Source organism: Notolabrus celidotus, chromosome 23 (genome assembly GCF_009762535.1).
Source record: "Notolabrus celidotus isolate fNotCel1 chromosome 23, fNotCel1.pri, whole genome shotgun sequence".
NCBI lineage: Eukaryota > Metazoa > Chordata > Actinopteri > Labriformes > Labridae > Notolabrus > Notolabrus celidotus.
The window spans coordinates 2699844-2709927 of NC_048294.1; positions in this window are offsets into that span (position 1 = coordinate 2699844).

Genomic DNA, 10084 nt, shown 5'->3' on the forward strand with positions numbered 1-10084 from the left:
ACACCACCAACCAGAAGTGTTACACAATGACACATTTAGTCTCTCAATTTATGAATCTATTTATCTGAGAGAGGGACTTTGGCTACTACTTTAACTGCGTCAGGGCAAATCATAATTTACAATGGCTTTTGCAGGTAGTATTAATGTCTCTGCCACACTGTGTTGCTTTTTGGATTTGGCTACGAGTTCAGCTACTAAGTTGCTAGCTTTGAGAGCTCTCGCAGACACCGTTGTAGTTTTTCCTCATAAAAGTTGCCTTTTCCACCACCCATATTACGCTTTTCATCCAGGTTAGAATTCTGTCCAGGGCCCAGTTTGGAGTTTTCATTTTTGAATATTTATCCATCGCTGTTGTACACCTACGTCTTATCACATGCACCTCTCGCGCGCATCATTAATTCTATTGTCTTAAATTAACCAGGTCATTAGTGCGCTTTATTGCCACCCGGTGGGTGAGTAGCCAAGGTTAGTACATGGACGAGTACTTAATTACTCCGCCAGTCACTACACTGCAGGCACAGACGCACTACATGGGAAATTGTTTGGAGTATATAAATAATTTTGGTTTTGGACTAACTGTGAAATTGGAAAATGTCCCACGGCACACCTGACGATCTGTCACGGCACACTAGTGGTCCACGGCACAGTGGTTGAAAATCACTGCTCTAAATGAATTTATTATCTTGCTTTCTTTAAATCCAGCAGGAGAAAGTCTGACTCGTCCTCCACTCACTTTATGAATGCATGTTAACTAGTGATCTGCTGTCCGCCCATTGTGACCTAAAGCTAAGTATGTCCTTGAAACCTTAACACATAGATCTGCCTGTGAATCCTTATTTCAAAATAAAAGCCCCCTCCATTCAAGAGAGGGAATCCTTCTGCTGGTGGGACTCTGCACTCTGGCTCCAGTCCCTCCTTTCATCTCGACATGAAAGCAGAGAAACTGTGGTTTTACACTTCAGGGAGGCTGTAGCAGGCATATTTAACAGATCTTTCTGACATTTCCAAAGCCGCATTCAAATAGTGGTGAAGTGGAGCATTTGTCGGGTCGATCATGCATCGACCAGAAACAGACTTCTATCAACATAAAGGGTGTAATTTCTTCCCCATCATCGGCACGGCTCTAGATAAATGTGCGCCCCTGTTAGGACTCTTCATCACGGAGCGCTGTGTTTGTTTAGGACTGAGCTGAGACCGTTTGACATCTTCAGAGATGGTTTCCTCTGATTAATAGAGCTCTCTGTGCACTAATTTAATCTTCTTCAAAACAGTTTTCCATATAAATCTTATGAAAAAATCATTACATGTCACAAAGGACTTTCTCTTTTATACTTTAATAATCACTTTTTCGAGCTGGAAGTTTTGAAATCATGGAAATGTTTGGATGGAAAAATATCCACTATCTCTGAAGTCTTCTTGAGCACATTTCCATGTGTTTTTATTTGATTTCTGTGATCTTCTTTTTCTCTTTCAGCACTTGTCTCATCTTGGATCATCTCTGAGAGAGCAGCTCTCAACTTAACCTTTCATCATCTCCTTATTTTCACTTTAGCGCTTTATTTTCTCAGACTTAAGGTTTGGTCTGATTATTGGTTTGGTTCCATCGCGTTCAAACTCAAACTCCTCTTCCCAAGTCGTTACATGATTGCCAATATTTCAAGAAATGTCAGAGGCCATTGATTCCACTTATGAAACATGGTTAACCCTCCTGTTATGTTCTTTTCTCAAGAACAGCAATAAGGGTCCAGGGTCAATTTAAGCCGGGGCATGTTTAATTATCCAAAAGTGTCAGAAACCAAAAAAATCCCCCAAAACATTGTTTATATCTCATTAATAACTCCATTAATAACCATTTCAATCAATATTTAGTGCAGATGTCTTCTTAACCTCTCAAGATCATGGTTCAAAGACCTAAATATAAATACCATAGTTTTACATGACAACATTTCCTTTAAATTTGAATTTTACATTTTGAATTTTTTTCTTTTCATGAAGTGATGTTGAAAAATGAACACCAGACACCTTATATGTCACATGCTACTCAAATGTTATGCTCTATTTAGTTGGTTTGGAAGGAGGTCGCTGCCTAAATGGGCATCCACTTTGACTGCCGGGTCAAATTGGCCCGAACAGTTTAAATGTAATATAAAGATGCAGGAAGGGGGGGTTGCAAATATGTGAAATGAACCATTTTCATTTTATATGTTGATAACGCAACAGCTGAGTGTGAAGCAGCGGGGATGGGGATCAGCACCTCCAAGTCTGAGGCCATGGTGCTCAGTCGGAAAAGGGTGGCCTGCCCTCTCCGGGTCGGAGTGGAGTCTTTGCCCCAGGCGGAGGAGTTCAAGTATCTCGGGGTCTTGTTCCCGAGTGAGGGGAAAAGGGAGCGGGAGATTGACAGACGGATCGGGGCGGCGTCTGCAGTGATGCGGGCGCTGTACCGGTCTGTGGTGGTGAAGAGAGAGTTGAGCCAGAAGGCAAAGCTCTCAATTTACCGGTCAATCTACGTTCCGACCCTCACCTATGGCCACGAGCTGTGGGTAGTGACCGAAAGAACGAGATCGCGAATACAAGCGGCCGAAATGAGCTTTCTCCGCAGGGTGTCTGGGCTCAGCCTTAGAGGTAGGGTCAGGAGCTCAGACATCCGGGAGAGGCTCAAAGTAGAGCCGCTGCTCCTCCGGATCGAGAGGAGCCAGATGAGGTGGTTCGGGCATCTGGTTAGGATGCCTCCCGGGCGTCTCCCTGGGGAGGTGTTTCGGGCATGTCCGACTGGGAGGAGGCCACGGGGAAGGCCCAGGACACGCTGGCGAGACCATGTCTCTCAGCTGGCCTGGGAGCGCCTCGGTATCCTCCCAGAAGAGCTGGTGGAAGTGGCCGGGGAGAGGAGTGTCTGGGCTTCCCTGCTGAGACTGCTGCCCCCGCGACCCGGACCCAGATAAGCGGAGGAAGATGTATGGATGGATGGATGGATGTTGATAACGCTAATTAAACCAAGCAGAAGAAGTGTCATACTGAAAAAATTTTTTTTCCTAACTTTAAAATGGGTCAATTTGACCCGCAACATAACAGAAGGGTTAATAAGTCTTCTATCACAGGGGTGGATTATGTTTTGTAACCACAAGCTAACTAGTTCAATTACAAAGGCAGTTTAGCCAAAACAGGGTCGGCCATTTTTGGACTCAAATCTGCAGCTGATGAAACTAGCACAGGTCTTCCACCAGATCCAGGTCCGGTCCATCTCTCGGAGCAGGACCTCCCGGACAGCTGGAGTCACGTGACCGAGGTTTTCCCTGCGGTAATCACTGAATCAAGGATTCTTCTCCTCCTCCTCTCCCCATCCATGTTGTCTTTCTGGTCCTCTGAAAACCTCTGACTAGCCCTCATTGCAGCCCAGCCTTGACTCTTTGCTGCATGTCTTCCCCCTCTCTCCTGTCTCTCTTCAGCTGTCCTATCAAATTAAGGCAAAAATTCCCCAAAAATACAACTTAAAAATGAGTCTGGTCCTGCTGGAGGTTTCTGCCTGTTAAAAGGAAGTTTTTCCTCGCCGCTGTTACTAGCTAAATGCTGTGATGTGCAGTAATCATGGTGGATTAAGGTGGGGTCAGACTGAGTCTTACCCTGTCTTGAAGTTGGGTCTCTGTTCATAATTTGACATAGAGTGGTCTAGACCTCCTATGTTTGTAAAAGCATCTTGAGATAACGTTTGTTGTGATTTGGCGCTATACAAATAAAGATTGATTAAAAAAAACATAGAAAAGCAGAAAAGCTGCAAATACAGACATTTTAAGGGAAGTGCTCCAGGCCTGTAGGGGCGCTGTCTGCTTCAGAACGGGACTGCCAGACAGCTGGAGTCCTGTGACCAAGGTTTTCCCGCGGTAATCACTGAATCAAGGATTCTCCTCCTCCTCCTCTCCTCATCCATGTTGTCTTTCTGGTCCTCTGAAAACCTCTGACCTGTTGACATCTAGCTAGTCCTCATCACAGCGGTTGCAAGTTTGACTCCCAGCCTCGACTCTTTGCTTCATGTCTTCCCCCTCTCTCCTGTCTCTCTTCAGCTGTCCTATCAAATTAAGGCAAAAATGCTCCAGAAATATAACTTCCTCAACACACACAGGCTGCGTTTTCAGAACGGGACCGCCGGACAGCTGGAGTCATGTGACCGAGGTTTTTCCCTGCGGTAATCACTGAATCAAGGATTCTCCACCTCCTCCTCTCCTCATCCATGTTGTCTTTCTGGTCCTCTGAAAACCTCTGACCTGTTGACTTGACCAGGCCTGGCTCCGCTCATCACGCTCCATCTGCTCTGTTGAGATGATGCGTCGCGCTCCAGCAACCGGCAAAAAATAGAAATCTTGCGTATCTGATCCGGAGGACTCTGACCAGCCGGATCAGAGACAGAGCCGGAACGCAACGGAGCGGATCCAGTGGAAGTTAACACATTGTCTAGAATAGAAACCTATCAGATCTGGTGCTGTAACAGATCGGAGACAGACCGGACAAGGACCTGGTGGTATTTGGCTTTAGGGCCGTCAGCGACTAATGCATTAATCTCAAAGCCACTTAGGTCCATAATGACATGTTACTTTTTTTCAATTGTGAGCTATTTTGTCCCTTTTTGCAAGCCGTAGTTAAGCCACTGCAGCATCTTCTTGCTTCCTGCTTCCACCATGATGGAAAATAATGACGCCACTTAGCTTTTGAACTGCACATTTTACTTTAAACACTCCCAGACGGCTCGGTTGACGTGAGTAATCTGCACTTTGACCATATACTGTATAAATAATGGACGTAGTATCCGTGACATCACCCTTCATCTGTTTCTGAAGCGCTGTTTTGAGGCCAAACGGCAGCGGCGGCGGCGGCGGCGGCAGCCATATTGCTGCTGTCGAGTGATCGTGACATAAAGAGGCAGAGTTTGAGCCTCCTCGCCAACAGCTAGTGTTCCTGCCTGTCAATCAAGTCAGCTGTGCCTCTCATTGGACGACTCGTTATCTCAATATCTTTGAAATTACAGTGTTATGAAAAAATTCACACCCCGTACAGTGTGAGCACATCGAGAAATGAGCTATCCAGACTGCACTCATCTTTTGAACCAGGCTGTAAACATGTTTATTTCTGCTGTAAAGATCGGCTTTTTTGAATTGGTGTGTATGTGGTTTCCTGTACTTCTGGAGCCAGCCTCAAGTGGATCCTCAATGAACTGCAGTTTTTAGCACTTCTGCATTGGCCTCATATTTTTAGACCAGAGGTTGCCGCTTGATTTTGAGTCAAACAGAGACAAATTATCACCAACGCTTCATGCTCATGAATCTTTACACAGAGGCGTCCCCTCCTTTGATTCTTTTATTCATATGACTTTTCCTCAAGCATCTTCTTCCTTGTTCTTCTTCTCCTCTCGAGCTCTGATTACCACAGCGCTCCAGCGTGAGTCTTCTTTGACTTCATAACTCGATCACTTTGATTAATTTGCTCCTGGATCCAAACTGAGAGTCCACACAGGCGCTGGCCCGGGCCTGCAGGAGGACTCCAGTCGACTGGGTTTGTGATTCAATGTGCAAATTTGTAATTGTATGTGTGCATGTATTTATGCGTATGCCTGCCAACATGCGTGTATTCGTTTGTACGTCTCGTGTGTTTTTTCAGAGTAGTTAGGATAATTGGGAATGGGCTCAGAAAGCCAGTCTAGGAAAACAGACTCAGCTCTCAGCTCCTGTTTTTGTGTGTGTGTGTGTGAGTCTGTATATGTATGTGTGTGTGTGTGTTTTTTCCAGACGAGGAACTGGAAGCTGTCAGGTGGAGGAGATCGAATATCAGAACGCTGATTGGACACTGGTGTGTGTGTGTGTGTATGAGTGTGGAGACAGAGGATAATTAGCTTAATGGTCAAATGGCTCAGCTAAATCCTGTTAGTATCCCTGTGAAAATAGCAGGATTGGACACACACACACACACACACACACACACACACACACACACACACACACACACACACACACACACACACACACTGGCACAACTGAGACAGGGTCCATACTGTTGAAATTGCAGCCTACTGTTTCCATTGAGCAGAATGAGAGAGATGTTGGTGGCGTCGGTATTCCCAGAGGACATGTAGTTCTCAACATAATCATGGACTCATTATAATCCGTTATGGATTACGTCCTTATGTTAGCCCTCTATTCATTCAGCTGGCTCTCTGATACAGTAACACACTCTGAGTTTATGTAAAGGTTGATCTGTGAACTACAGCAGAAGATTCACACCGGGCCGTGCACCCAAAGGAAGGGTGACGAGTGGAGTACTCCCTAAACTAACATCCAAACACCCTCTGAATGATGAATGACAAATTATGTCGCAATCCATGTGTTAGATATTGAAATAAGTCCTTTGATAAGTTCAGACTTTTATCTGCTTATATAAAAATAATAATGTTAATAAGAATAATTATTATAAAAATAATGTTAATAATAATAATGTTCATAATACTAATAATGTTAAAAATGATAATGTCAATAATAAAAATGTGTATAATAATAATGATAATGTTAAATAGAACAATTGAAATCATTAAAAATAATAAAAGTAATAATAACGAAATTTTTAATAAAGATTATAATAATGCATTAATAATAAAAATGTTAATAATAATAATGTTGATTTTAATAATACTGTTCATAATAAAATTGTTCAAAAAAAATAAAAATAAAAATAAAAATCTAATCATTTCAAAATATATATATATATATTAAAAATAATGTTAATAATAATAATCTCAATAATAAAATGTGAATAACTTTAATACAAATGCTAATGATAATAATCATAATGTTAAATAAAACAATTAAAATCATTAGAAATAATAATAAAAGTAATAATAAAAATAATGTTAGTAATGATAATAATGTTGATTTTAATCATACTGTTCATAATAAAAATGTAAATATTAATAATAAAAATGTTCATAACAATAATAAAGTTAATAATAATAATAATTTTAATATTTTTTGAAAAATCAAATCATTAATAATAATAATGAGAATTATTATTACGATAATACTACTACTAATAATAATATAATATATTCAACTTATACAGTACTTTTCAATATAGGTAACAAAATGCTTCACAATGGGCAATAAAAGCAACTAGAAATGCAAAGAAATAAATTGAACTAAAAATAAGAATTTTAAAAGCATATAAACTTTTAAAACAGCTCAATAAAATCAAAGTACAAATAAAATAAAATTACACAATAAAAGCTTTCCTGTAAAAAATGTGACCTGAGTAACGAAATCAAAGAAGGGACAGACTCTGCAAGTCTGATCTCCTGTTGCAGACTCTTCCAAAGTGTTGGTGCATTAACCCCAAAAGCCCCGTCCCCTTTAGCTGTCAGTCTGGACCTTGATACAGCCAGCAGAGCACTACTAGAGGATCTCAGACTGGGTCCTGTGTTTTAGTGGCCGTCGATCCAGGAGTTGGTGAGACCGTCTACACCAAAGTTTCTCCAATCCACCGGGTCGATGTTCAGCTGTTTCCCTGGAGGACTCTGAATATCCCTCCTGAGTTTCTCGACTATCCATCAACTAGCTGGCAGGACTTTTTTAGTCTGGACCAAAGAGCAGAGACCTTGGCAGTCCACGTGTCTGTTTATCTTTACTTTTGTTCACTCTCTCTTTCTTTCTGCTTTCCTCTGTTTCTCTCTGCTTCATTATGGGACTCTGTTCTGACAAACGTGTCATCAGCCTCCTTTCACATTTGACACACTTCCCTCGTGTCCCTCGCACACGCTCACAAACACACACCTCCTCGCAGAGCTTCTCTTTCCGTCATCTTGTAGTCATTAGTGTAAATTGAAAACGTGCGTTGTCATGGGTTTGTTCGAGCTCGCGGCTTCCAACTTCTTTGGGTCACGGCCTCGTTGACACTTTCATTTTCGTCTCTTCTGTCATTCGATTCTTCTGTCGTTTAATTAACTTTCATTTCCAGTGCGCTCTGCTGGCTCCGACAACAGGATGGTTCCCAGAGCGAGAGTTGCTCCATCTGCAAATTGTAAACAGATCCAGCCAGAAGCTGTGACAGTGTGATATAACCAGCAGCCGCTAATTCAGGAAAGTCACATTCAGGGGGAAGCAGCGAATAAAGCCTTAAAACGACATCCAATTATCTCAGACTTTCAGACCAGGAGGAATTTTAAAAGTTGACTTAAAGGTTTTAATATAAACCTCTAATGTAGATATTTCATACTGATGCACAAAGAAGCACTGGGGGCATTTTTGGAGGATGATGGTAGCGAATGCAGCTGTCACAATCAAAGAAATGAATGTTGATATTGTGCTCAAAATAAAAGTGCAGTGGGGGGCGGTAGCGGTTCTTTATGTTGATTGCAACCCACCATAGAATGGAGGGAATATGAAGAAGATGCAGCAGAAGAAGACTCAGTAACCAGCTAGCTAGCTTACCTTTACCGGAGGAGATGACAGATTAAAGTTCAGCACTCCACCCGCTCCCAAAAAAGGGACCTCACCAGTTTGGGAGTTTCATGCCGTAGTTGGTCTGCTGCTGTGGACGTGCCAGACTCCAGCTGCTACAACTACTACTATCTGTCTCTCCACTATCATCTCTCTCTCTCTCTTCATCTCCCTCTATCCCTCTCTCCAACACAGTAGGTCTCAGCAGATGTGTGTCTAACTTATTAAAGTTACTAACCATAGACCTTTCTGGAGTCCCTGAGCTCCCTTGTCTCGTAGGTTCCTCTGGATCTCTGCTGTAGATTCCTTTTTTGGGTCTGCCATTCATCCTTTCTTTCTCTCTTTCTTTCTTTTTTTTATTCCTTCATACTTTCTTTCTTTTTTTCTCTCTGTCATTATTTCCCTTTTCCTTTGTGTCCTTTGTTTTCTTTCTTTCTTTCTTTCTTTCTTCCTTCTTTCTTTCAACCCTCCCTCCTTCTTTCCTTCTGTCTTTCTTTCTTTTGTTCTTTCCTTCATTTCTTTCATTACTTCTCCTTCCTTCCTTTTCCTTCTTTCTTTCTGTTTTCTTCTTTCTTCCATTCCTTGCTTTTTCTTTCCTTCTTCTTTATTTCATTCCCTCTTTCTTTCCTTCTTTCTTCCTTCCTTCCTTCCTTCTTTCTTTCTTTCCTTCATTTCTTTCCTTCCTTCTTTCTTTCTCTCTTGTGTTCTTTCCTTCATTTCTTTTATTCTTTCTCCTTCCTTCCTTCCTTCCTTCCTTCCTTCCTTCCTTCCTTCCTTCCATCCTTCCTTCCTTACTTTCTCTTTCTTTCCTTCCTTCCTTCTTTTTTCTTCTTTCTTTCTTTCTTTCTTTCTTTCTTCCTTCCTTTTTTCTTTCCTTCTTCTTTATTTAATTCCCTCTTCCTTCCTTCCTTCCTTCCTTCCTTCCTTCCTTTCATTCCTTCCTCTTTTCTTTCTTTATTTCATCCCTTCTTTCTTTTTCTTTCTTTTATTTCATACCTTCTTTCTTCCTACCTTCCTTCCTTCCTTTTTTTTATTAATTTTTCCTTTCTTTCCCTCTTTGTTCTTTCCATGTTCCTTCATCCTTTATGTCTCCTTTTCTTATCCCCTCCTTTCCTTCTATCCATTCCTTCACCATTTAGTCTACTCTTTTTCTTTCTTCTGGTCTCCCTCTCTTCTCTCTTGTCTTAGACCTTTCTGGAGTCCCTGAGCTCCCTTGTCTCGTAGGTTCCTCTGGATCTCTGCTGTAGATTCCTTTTTCTGGGTCTGTCGCTCATCCTTTCTATTCTTCTTTCTTTCTTTTATTCCTTCTTGCTTTTTGCTGTCTTTCTTTTTTCTTCTTTATTTCAATCCTCTTTTCTTTCTTCCTCTCTTTCATTCCATCTTTCTTGCTGTCCCTCTTTCTTCCATTCTTTCATTCTTTTCACATTTATTGTCTCTTTTCTTTCTTTCCACTTTTATTTCTTTCTTTCATTCCTTCTGCCTTTCTGTTCTTTCCTTTTCCTTTCATTCCTTTCTGCTTTCTTTATTCACTTCTCTCTTTTCATTCCTTTCTTTCTTTCTCTCTTTGTTCTTTCCATATTCCTTCATCCTTTATGTCTCCTTTTCTTATCCCGTTC